The following is a 12,778-nucleotide window of genomic DNA, read 5'->3' on the forward strand; positions in this document are numbered from 1 at the left end:
CTAAGTTAGCTGCTGGTAACTTATTAAGGAAGGACAGATACCCCGAGATCATAAAGCAGTCATTAACGTTGCAATTACCGTTACAATTAACGTTACAGTTACCGATCCAGTGCTGTGAAACGGCATTGACCAGCAGCAAACTCCTCCTCCAACTGGTTTGCAAGAATCTGTGTACAACAAAAACCAGTGGTTACTACTGTCTGCATTGTCTGTTACAAAAATGAACGATGTAGTTTAAAGGGGGAAATATGTTATTGGATTGGATGTGCTTCAGTATCATTGGTAAAATAAAAGCCTACTAAGGTCTGCAGTTGTAGTTTTTTAGTTTAAGCCTTTGGGCAACAGGTCCGACACTTTCTGCTATAAAGCTCCAGAAGCTTTCCAAGTAAGAATTAAACAATTCATCGTCTCATTCATTGCAGATCAAACTATTTTACTGTCATACATCGCTACCATCATATGACTGGAGAGGACGCAACTTTCAGGGAAAATCATGCTGAAAAGACCAAAACAAGCGGTCCTTTTTAAACAGGAACATTAGTTTGCATCCACGCAAATAGAAAAATGTGCATTTTTCAGTCTAAAAACGTTTAGCAAATTTAGAATAAATAAAAGACAATAACTACAACCGAAGTCAGGTTTTTTATTTACTTAACACAAATATTTATTCTAATAAAAAGAAAAAGTGTTGGCTTGTCCTTTTTAATTCATTAAAAGCTAATTTATTATTTCCCTTGCAGAAACGTGACAACTAAATGACTTATTAATCATATCACCTACCAGTGAATGATGATTAAGCCCAGAAGCTTAACTGTATAACTAAGCTCTCAATTTTCCTATTTTAACTCATGTTAAACACGTATTTAATGGGCTTCTGCGCTCTTTCAGCTTTCACCTATTTGTGATTTTCTTTATGGTGTGATGAAGATGTCTGTGTCAGGGGAACTTTTTACGTAAATCATCACTCTGTGGTCCATAGGATGTCTTTATCAAAGATTAAGAGTCTTGGCATAGCAGTTGTACTGGAGGACTGTTTACAGCAGCTGGACATACTGGGACATGCCTTTTCAGCGCAGATCAGCCAGGAACGAAGCTCAGTACCTGCACAGGTGATCCTATTGTATTTATCACCAGTAAAACAGTTGTTTGTCACTGATCTGACAATGATGTGAATTTATTTCAACAGTTTGCTTTGCAAACATAATGAATGTCTTGATGAGCACTCGGGCTGTGACGATACTCTTTTGACCCAATTCGATTGAAATTGCGATTTTTACAATTCTTTGATATTGCTGATTTTCGTAGATATAAAACTTGTATTCTTGTATAAAACTTTTCTTTTTTTTCGCTGGTTATTTTTCTTGATTTCAATTTGGAAAAACAACCCAGTAGCCAGACCATCATTCTGCTGCTATAATGCCCAAGAATACAAGTTAAAAGATCAATAAAAACAATAAAAATGACAAAAATTTTTTGAAATGAATTATATTTATTCATTTGAAAAAAAGAAAGCCATTTTTTTTTTTTACAAAAGATCTATTTTAAAATCGTGAAGCAAAAAATTTTTGATTTTTCGATTCGATTTTCCCACCCCTAATGAGCACTAACTCCTGTGTTTCTATGTGTAGGATAAAGCCAAGTTTTCTAAGCTGGAAAGAGACTGGTGAGGAACTTCAGGACACACAATTTGTTGTGTTTGCCTTTTTTTTTCCTTTTAAAAAAGACATTTGTGTTTCTGCAGTCAATCGATCTCACAACAGCTGGCCAGCCTACGTTTTGAGCTGGAGGAGAAGCAGAGTTTCAGCTCTTTCCTGCAGGTTGTGGAGGAAAAGGATGAAAAAAGGTTCACTGCTGCCTCAAGTAATAGTAATTAACCCGTCCTTAATCATAAGAGGCGTGTGTAATGAGAAAATGTGTTTCTGCATCCAGAGAGCCAGACACAGACGTGGAACAGAGAAGATCGAATCTGCTGAGACGACAACAGGAGTTGGCTGAAAAGACTAAAAAATTAGAAGTGAGAAATTAAGTCTGTCTCTGTGTGAACTGCTAGTAAAGGGATCAATATGACAACTTTTCCTGTGCCGCGTCCATCTGCAGACATTGTCCAGCTTCTGCGCACATCTGAGGGACACAGTCGCCCTCAAGAAGAAGACTATGCTGGAGAAAAGCCTGGAGAGGCCAGTGGAGAAAAAGAGCCGTGAGGCTGAGAATCCGCTTGAGGCTGAACTGGAGGTAAACCAGTCAACTGTCTCCTCCAGTCTGGGTCCATGTTGTCTCACCCCTTCCAACAGGACACGCCAGATGTTGTCCCAAAGTTGTCTCAATCCTCTCTTTCAGCTCCTGCAGAAAAAGATGAAAGAGGAGATGAGAGTTCACGAGGAGTCCGAAAAGTTCCTGAAAAATCAGCAGAAGGTCAGTAAAGCAACAATACGGCATAAAATATTGTTATGGAGTTGATTCTCACAAATTCTAGCATTAGTTTCACTGCGTGTTAAAGCAGAAGAGCGTTTTAATGCTGTTGGAATACAAAGAAAGCAGTTCAGATTAAATCTGTGTCCTGCAATTCATAACTTACAATAAGTAACTTTTACATAACCCTTGGAATACATTGTCAGATGTTTATGGACACAATCAAGCCAGAATAATCAGGAAAGTCTCTCTAGATCTGCTGAGCCAGAGTACAGGGGACCAGAATCCACCATGTTGGGATCTTTTGGATGACCTGATAGTGGCCACTGGGTCTGTTCCTGGAGCAAAGTGGATCTTGAGCAGACAGGATGAGGGAGGAAGTAGGAGTAAAGTCAAGATCTGTGGTCCTGAAGAACGGCAAAGTGCTCATTAAGTTCTGGCTTTCAGTCTCAGGAACACCAGTTCACACCATTAAGAGGGTTGGTCCAAGAACCTCAGCGAGACGGGCCCACCAGGCAAGTTCAAGACGTGGATGTACCGGTGTGGGATCCTGCCTTGGATGCGGCTCCTCTGTGAGCTCCCAATCTCCACCACTGCAGATTTACAGAAAAGAGTCTGCTGCTACCTGAGCAGGTGGCTGAGCCCAGCACAGAGCTTAAGTAACATGAACCTCTACAGAAAGTATCACTCCAAGCAAGAGAAATATGGACTTCAGCTCTGGCAACCAACAGAAAGTCTCCGGAGCAGGGATGGTAGTCGAGGCCAGGAGGAAGTGGAGAGCAGAGGTGGAGCAATCAGAATCCCACTTGCAGAACAGAGCGTAGTTGTGGAGGAGAGGTTCAGCAGATTAGTGGGGGTGGGAACCGTGCAGCACGCTAATCATGTCCTCTGGCTTTGCATCAGAAGACGTATCATCACAACAACAGCAACAAAAAGAGGTGATGAGCAGCTGCACCTGGCCGAAGGAGTCAAAGGTGGAACTAATCTGCAGATTGAAAGATGTTTGTTAAATTAGGAAAAGACGTGGCGTCTGGTCTCAACCTTCACGAGGCATGACAGGATTGTTTTCATAGATAAACTTTACATACTTTATATGACTTTGATTACCAGAGATGAGTTTTGAGGAGTAAAGAATAAAACGAGTTATTCAACCTGCAAATTAAAGGTGAAGAAGAGAATTTAAAAATCTGTTGGACTCACTGTTAACTTTCTCAGGTACAACTGTTCCACTGCTTGTTGATGCAAAGAACCAATCAGCCAATCAGGTTGCAGTAACTCCATGCATTTAGTCATGTGAACACGGTCAAGACGACTTGCTGAAGTCCAAACTGAGCGTCAGAATGTGGAAGAAAGAGGATTTAAGTGTCTGAATGTGACGTGGTTGTTTGTCCGTAGCTGATGTAGATTTGTTGCTCTTCAGGAGCTGCAGCAGGTTCTGCAGGACTGGCAGCAGAGGACGGAGCAGATGCTGCAGGAGAAGGAGGATCGGCTCAACGAGGTTTCCTGCAAAAGAGCACTGAACTTAGACAGAATGATGGAGATGAGGAGGAAGGTGAGCCACTCACAGTGCTCAACAGCTGTAGTTGCTGCACAGCTCACTGTGGAATGGAATGTGATTAGTTGTCAGTTTTCAGATGAAGGTGATGGAGCAGGTGGTGATGGAGGACATGGTGGAGCAGGAGAAACTGCGCCAGCAGCAAGCAAAAACCACAGCTGCTATTAAGGTAACAACTTCCAGTACAGCTGCACCTTTACATGCCTTACAGACACATGATGTGCTCAGCATGACTGACAATGTCCTGCTGTTTGCAGCTCCAGGCGTGGTGGAGATGCTGCATGGTCCGCCGAGGCCTCAGCCCTTTTAAAAAAGTAGAGAAGAAGAAAGACAAGACAAAGAAGAAGAAGAAAGGAAAGAGCAACAAATGACATTTCTCCAACACAGTTTGCTCAACGGACATCATACGTAGAAGAAGACTGGTCAGACATAGTGGATCTGAACCTCAGTTTTTTATTAAAAAGAAAGAAAAAAGTTTTTGTTTTGAACATTCTCCACAAGTAAAGCGAGTGAGGACAGATTTCATGGAGAAAATGAGCATATTTAAACACGTAGCAGGAAATAAATGTGTCAGAAACTGCTGATCTACTGGAATTTATAATTAAATGGTGTAAGTAAAGAATAAAGTGAATTATTCAACGTGCAAATTAAAGGTGAAGGTTTATGTTAGATATTATCTTTACATTATTTATTTGTATATTTATTTTCAATAATAAAATATTCAAAGGTTCATTTTCAATACCATTTAGACCAAACCAGTGTCGTGGGAATTCTGAAATCTTTCTCAGTAACTAGCAGGTGTGAGATAGGTTCACTCTGGACAGGTTGCCAGTTCATTACGGTTCCAGCACTGAAAAAAACAACCATTCATGCTCACACTCACTTCTAAGGAGAATTTAGACCGAACAATTCACCCAACGTGCATGTGTTTGGACGGTACCTGGAGAGAATCCACACATAAACATGGAGAACATGCAAACTTCCCTCAGCCATGAATCAGCAACCATTTTGCTGTGAGGTCCTTATGATAAAATATTCATATATCATAGTTATTATAGTAAAATTATTTAAATTTAGTGTTTTATATAATTATTATTGTGAAACAAATGGACTAATTTAGAAATCACTTTTATCTTTATTGTATAAAATAAGTTAAACAGGCTTATGTATTGTCAATCATGATAGAAAGGTCATTTAGCTGTACAGTTGAATTATAGAAAAAAAAACGTTTTTGTGTTTAGTAAATATGCAATTTCGTAGCTACATTTCTTCTTCATGACATAAAATTATGTCATGAAGTTTACATTATTCAAATTACATAAAATTATGTCATGAAGCACCTGCAGTAACAGAAGCACCTGCAGTAACAGAATTCAACCACAAGGTGGACCCCAAATGTATTCTTTTCGAGTTCAGACAGTATCAGAGTTTCACCACAAGAGGGAGCCAAAGTCCCCTTATGTTCATACACAAAAGGAAAGAGAATTGGTTCTTTCCTTCTTTCTGGCTTTACCTGGACAAATTTAACAGAGAAAGGAAAAAGAAACATTCATTACGTTAAGAAAAACTTAAATTCAGAAATTATAGTGGCAGAGCAGTACAAGATGACTATTTTGTTTAGACAAAGAAAAAGAGTTGTGGAAAAATGCTAATAACCACTATGTGTGTGTGTGTGTTTTAAAAATTAATTTGAATAATGTAAACTTCAGATTTGTCATAAAACAGTTTAGGCTCTGTCACAACTTAGTTGACGAGTCATCTTTATTTAGTGACAGATAATGTGCTAGTTTTTCTGTGTTTTTGGTTATGTCTTGGCAATGTCATGTTAGTGCACAGTGTGTGTGTGTGTGGAAAAATAAGGTTAGGGTTGTGCATGTGAAAATGCATTATTTTACGAAGAAATGTTTATTACAGAAGCATATAAAAAACACAAAAACTCCTAAATCACTGTCAACATTATACTGTCATTCTGTACTGTCACTATGCAAAAGAAGAAAAAGCACCACGGGGCACCACATCCATGTATATTTTTTTAATGCATTTCATTTAGCAATTTTATACAACTTGTCGCATAAGATATGGTAAGACCATTCGTCCAGTGGGAATATAAACATAAATACATGTATGTATGTGCTTTTTGTCCAGTCTAACTGCTGCAGGAAGGAAGAATCTTCGATCGAGCTCCTTGACACATTTGGGGTGAAATAGTTTGCAGCACTATCAAAGTGTTCTGGAGGGGCTACAATCGGTTCCCCAACATGGACGAGAACTTCATGTATCATGCGCCTTACTTACTCCCACCATGTCTACTGCGTCCATCGTGCGTCCCAGTATCGAGCTGGTCTTCTTAATCTGACTCTTCAGTGTGTTCCTCTCCACAGCAGACATGCTGCTGCTCCAGCAGCCAGCTCCACGATGAATGGCTGATTCTACAACAATGTCAAAATTATTCATGTCTGCTTCACTGTACTGTATCACTGATATGATACCTAATATATAAACCATCACATGTTCGTTACAGGCTTTGCATTCACCAGTCAACTCTCGAAGATACAAATTAATTATTGAATTATAGGCCTAAAAATCACTGCTTCCACTAGTTTCAAAGGTCTCGGAAAAATGTTTTTTTTATGTTAAAGATTACATAGTTTTATTTATAAATATAATATTTTGTTAGAATGGCAATATTGTTTTTGCTCTAATCAGTCAACAAGCTGACGCTTATTAAATTATCAGATGAATTATCAAGAATGTAGATACTAAGGAGATTATATATTTGTACATGTGCATGTGTGTGTAGATATATGTACATGTATATTTATGTATGTACATAAATTACACAAATTAGGGGGGTTATGCTTTGATGCTCTTCACAAGTTCAATTTGCACGTATTAAATAAGATTAGGCATCGTAGGCTAATAGTTTCTTCCTATTTAGCTTAGTTTACTGTATGTTCAACTAAAGTAAACATATCAAATTAAAGTTTTCAAAAAGGATCAAATGAAATGAACTTTAAATGATCTATACATACTTGCAAAGCCCTTTTACACATTACATTTAAGATTTGCCCCATTTCCTGTACAGATGGTTTATTCTCTATATATTAAAGATGCCAAACAAGTTCAGAGTTAAAAAAGTCTCTTTTAAATAGTTTTTCTGTGTCAAAAGTGGACAGAACTCACTAATCAGGAAGTCTTGCTTTGTTTCGGTTTTCTTTTACTTTGGTTTTATCGACATTTTACCTTGGTTTTATACTTTACTTTGGTTTTATATATTTTTGCATGGTTTTTGTGGTGGTTTAATTTTATGGTCAAGAACACTGATTGACTAATTAGCCAGCTGGCATTTCCTCTCCCTGCCATGAGATTGGCAGAGCACCAAATAAAAGGGAGCAGGTGTGGGATTACCGGAGAACCAGTACTGGCGTCAAGGAGGGATAGCAATGAGGCCGATGGGGACAACTCAAGTGGACCAGGACACTGAGAAGAAACCATGTCAGGCTGGAGAGGTGCAGTGGGGATCACCAACCTGATCCAAAGAGATGATAAAATGTGACTGAAAAAGCTGAGTAAAGGAATGTTTATCTATCTAGCTATTTTGAATAAGTGGGCTGATTCCCCGATATGGAAATGTGTCTTAGCCCCCTTCTGTGTTTCCCCCACAGCTAATGACCACCCAGCTGAGACAGAGGAAAGCAGTGGTGAATCTACCGGGTTGCTACGAGGAAGACAAGCCCCCATCTCCTCTGCAGCAGATCCCTGAACTGTGTGGGACAGTTTTTAAAGGGAGAAGACACTCTTAGGACTTTTTAATAGAACTTTCTCCCCTCTACACACGTTTGGATATTTGTTCCTTTAGCAGTGGAAAATGGCCTGGGATCAAAAGAACCTGTGTGACACCTTTGTAAGATTTGAGAGATACTGGAGGTGTCTAGAGAGAGGACAGACCCATGGAAGAAGTAACAAGCCAAGCCAGAAATGACTAATAGAAAAATTTTATTCCTTTTTCCTTGATAATTAGTCTGTGCTGGGGCCTGGTCCAGAGAGGAAGGAAACTGTATAAAACACAAGGCTTCTTGGATTAACCTTCTCCAGGTCTACACTGAAATGAACATGTTACGGGTATTTCAATCTAGAGTGGTTTGCTTCCTCAGGAAAGGGGCTCTTTCTGTCCTCCGTCTTCCCTTTTACTTTTAGGTTGGTTTTTTTTTTTTTCCTGTTTCCTCTCTCTCCAGCATCTCCTCCTTGGTATGCTCTCTCTCCCTGGCCGGCCACACAATTTCCCTTTTTATAATGTCCCTTAAGCAGTAGCACCTGTCCCTGGTGTGTGGGTTTCTGGGAAATGTAGTTTCCAGCCCCACCCAGCATCTTAGATGTCAGCTGCTGGATTGGGATGGATTGGCGGTTCACATGACCTCTGGTGATGTCACACCTGAAATGACCATTCTGAATGCTGACCTGAACCAGCTGTTGGGCATTGAATTTGACAGAGAAAACCAGTTAAGTGTTTCATACACCTGCATTGTCACATCACCTGTTAGCTGCAGTGAAAAGAAAAAAAGGCAGCCAACAGATGAGGAACGCTCCCATGACAATAGCCAGAGTTCTGGTGGCCTTCCTTTCCCCGTTGCTGACAGTGACTCCAGCATTCATGATGTCCTGGATGCTGCGAGCCTGTTTCTGTGCAACAAGATAGATCCTCAGGTAGATATACAGCATTATGATAACAGGAAGGTAAAAGGAGAAAACAGGTGCCAAAATCTTAAAAGCCAGAACATCTGAGAAACACTCCAGCTTATCAGGATCATGAGTGAAACAACACAAATGTTTATTTTAATCCTGTAAGTCTGTAAGTCGACACACTGCATAGTATCTGTCAACAGAAATACAACATAAAGTTAAAAATGGAAGTATTACTCAATACAACATCAAAATTGTCCCGTATTTTGCAGAATAAATCTCTGTAATACAGACAATAGCTGGGAGGATGTGCCATGCTGAAAGGAAAAACCACAATTCCCACAAGCAGGTCAGCCACAGCCAGAGAGATGATCAGGTAGTTAGAAGGTGTGTGGAGCTGCTTGAAGTAAATGACAGAGATTATTACAAGAAGATTTCCACATGCCATGACAGCAGATAATGAGCCCAGAAAAATGGCCAGTAAAACACAAATTGTTGAGTGTTTTCTCATTGGTATTTCAGAGACATTATTTATCTCATAACAAGGATGGATATTATAACTACCATAAAGAGCAGATTCTGCTTCCATTACTTGCATAGCTAATTTAAACGAGACTAACATATGCTTGAGTAAAAAAAGGAAAGCATGCTTTTTGTTTGTAATAATTGTGAAATACAAACAGAAATGCTTTTCTCAATGTTTACAATTTTACAACATAATATTTTCAGTCAAACAATTGTCAGCTTACTGTGCTGCTACATGATCTAGTCTTGATACTTATCATCCCTTATCTCATTACATCATCAGAGAAATGTCCAATAAGAAGTGGGGAAACTGGAGATGAAGTATGAATGTGTGATAATATATAAATACACACACGTGTATATATATATATATATATATATATATATATACACACACACACACATATGCATCCATCCATCCATCCATCTTCTGCCGCTTATCCGGGTTTGGGTCGCGGGGGCAGCAGCCTAAGCAGGGAAGCCCAGACTTCCCTCTCCCCAGCCACATTTGCCAACTCTGCGGGGGGGATCCCGAGGCGTTCCCAGGCCAGCCGAGAGATATAATCCCTCCAGCGTGTCCTGGGTCTTCCCCGAGGGACGTGCCTGGAACACCTCACCAGGGAGGCGTCCAGGAGGCATCCTGACCAGATGCCCGAGCCACCTCAACTGGTTCCTCTCGATGCGAAGGAGCAGCGGCTCTACTCTGAGCCCCTCCCGGATGACCGAGCTCCTCACCCTATCTCTAAGGGAGAGCCCGGCCACCCTGCGGAGGAAACTCATTTCAGCCGCCTGTATACGAGATCTCGTTCTTTCGGTCACGACCCACAGCTCATGACCATAGGTGAGGGTAGGAACGTAGATCGACTGATAAATCGAGAGCTTCGCCTTCTGGCTCAGCTCCTCCTTCACCACGACAGACCGGCGCAGAGTCCGCATTACTGCAGACGCCGCACCGATCCGTCTGTTGATCTCACGCTCCATCCTTCCCTCACTCGTGAACAAGACCCCGAGATATTTAAACTCCTCCACTTGAGGCAGGACCTGACTCCCGACCCGGAGAGGGCAATCCACCCTATTCTGGCTGAGGACCATGGTCTCAGATTTTGAGGTGCTGATTCTCATCCCAGCCGCTTCACACTCGGCCACGAATCGCTCAAGCGAGAGCTGGAGATCACGACCAGACGAAGCCAACAGGACCACATCATCCGCAAAAAGCAGGGACCCAATCCTGAGGCCACCAAGTCAAATCCCCCCAACCCCTCGGCTGCGCCTAGAAATTCTGTCCATATAAGTTATGAACAGAATCGGTGATAAAGGGCAGCCTTGGCGGAGTCCAACCCTCACCGGAAACGAATCACACTTACTACTGGCAATGCGGACCAAGCTCTGACACCTGTCGTACAGGGACCGGACAGCTCGTACAAGGGGGTCCGGTACCCCATACTCCCGGAGTACCCCCCACAGGAGCCCCCGGGGGACACGGTCGAATGCCTTCTCCAGGTCCACAAAGCACATGTAGACTGGTTGGGCAAACTCCCATGCCCCCTCCAGGACCCCCAGAGAGGGTATAGAGCTGGTCCACTGTTCCGCGACCAGGACGAAAACCACACTGCGATGCTGCGATGCTGCAGAGGCGTGTCAGCCAGGACAGCCCCATAGCATCCAGAGCCTTAAGGAACTCCGGGTGGATCTCATCCACCCCCGGGGCCTTGCCGCCAAGGAGCTTTTTGACCACCTCAGCGACTTCAGCCCCAGAGATAGGAGAGTCTACCCCTGAGTCCACCAGCTCTGCTCCCTCATGGGAAGACGTGTTGGTAGGATTGAGGAGGTCTTCAAAGTATTCCCTCCACCGACCCACAACGTCCCGAGTTGAGGTCAGCAGCTCCCCACCTCCACTGTACACAGTATTGATGGAGCACTGCTTCCCCCTCCTGAGCCGCCGGATGGTGGACCAGAATCTCCTCGAAGCCGTCCGGAAGTCTTTCTCCATGGCCTCGCTGAACTCCTCCCATGCCCGAGTTTTTGCCTCGGCAACAGCCGAAGCCGCATGCCGCTTAGCCCGTCGGTACCCATCAGCTGCCTCCAGAGTCCCACAGGCCAAGAAGGCCCGATAGGACTCCTTCTTCAGCTTGACGGCATCCCTCACTGCTGGTGTCCACCAACGAGTCCTGGGATTACCGCCACGACAGGCACCAACGACCTTGCAGCCACAGCTCCGGCTGGCCGCCTCAGCAATAGAGGCACAGAACACAGCCCATTCGGACTCAATGTCCCCCGCCTCACTTGGGACATGTTCGAAGCTCTGCTGAAGGTGGGAGTTGAAGCTCGCTCTGACAGGGGACTCAGCCAGACGTTCCCAGCAGACCCTCACAACACGTTTGGGCCTGCCAGCTCTGACCGGCTTCCTCCCCCACCACCTGAGCCAACTCACCACCAGGTGGTGATCAGTTGACAGCTCCGCCCCCCTCTTCACCCGAGTGTCCAAGGCATGTGGCCGCAGGTCCGACGATACGACTACAAAGTCGATCATCGAACTGCGGCCCAGGGAATCCTGATGCCAGGTGTACATATGGACACTCTTATGCTGGAACATGGTGTTCGTTATAGACAATCCATGACGAGCACAGAAGTCCAATAACAAAACACCATTTGGGTTCAGAGGGGGGGGACCATGCCTCCCAATCACTCCCCTCCAGATCTCACTGTCATTGCCCACGTGAGCATTGAAGTCCCCCAGCAGAACAATGGAGTCCCCAGAAGGAGCATCCTCCAGCACTCCCTCCAAGGACCCCAGAAAGGGTGGGTACTCTGAACTGCTGTTCGGTGCATAAGCACAGACAACAGTCAGGACCCGTCCCCCCACCCGGAGGCGGAGGGAAACTACACTTTCATCCACCGGGGTAAACCCCAACGTGCAGGCACCAAGCTGGGGGCTGATGAGAATGCCATGAGCATATATATACTCATATATATATATATATACATATATATATATATATATATACATATATATACACATATATATATATATATATATATATATATACACAGATATGTATATATATATATATATATATATATACACAGATATATGTATATACACATACACACACACACACACACATATATACACACACAACTATTAAAAGCAACTTAAGTTACTTAAGACAGGCTACAAAACACACCTACTGGGCTCACAAACACAAAGACAAAGATACAGATACAAATCTTTACAACACCACAAAACCACTTTCCAAGCTGACAACCAAGGCAAAGTGACGCCAACTGAGCAATCAACACTCAGCTGCCCTGAATGATTGCAAGCCTGCTCCTTAAATAGGGCTGACAAGCTGGCCCACCTGAAGATGATAACGAAGCAGCCAATCCCAGAAGGAGCAGTTCAGTCAGTAGTAGGATGGAAACAAGGCAGTCAACCAATGGTCTAGTGGAGATCACACAGTCAGATTTGCATAACAAATAATGGGAAGTAATACTCCCCCCCTTAAGATACAAATCCCTTGTAAAGGTTTGTGGCACACCAAAAAAAAAAAACAAACAAAAAAAAAAACAAAACATGTCACATAGGACAAACTATGCAAAAATGTACAA

General features: G+C 42.8%; 1 pseudogene across 1 annotated transcript; it reads right to left on the bottom strand.

The window, feature by feature from the left end:
- Nucleotides 1-8,494: 8,494 nt before the first annotated feature.
- Nucleotides 8,495-9,155, bottom strand: LOC306767242 (trace amine-associated receptor 1-like; annotated as a pseudogene). Its single transcript has one exon. The product of its transcript is annotated as a trace amine-associated receptor 1-like (transcript).
- Nucleotides 9,156-12,778: the final 3,623 nt, after the last annotated feature.

The sequence above is a fragment of the Telmatherina bonti genome, assembly GCF_933228915.1.
Source record: "Telmatherina bonti genome assembly, chromosome: 16".
NCBI classification, from domain to species: Eukaryota; Metazoa; Chordata; class Actinopteri; order Atheriniformes; family Telmatherinidae; genus Telmatherina; species Telmatherina bonti.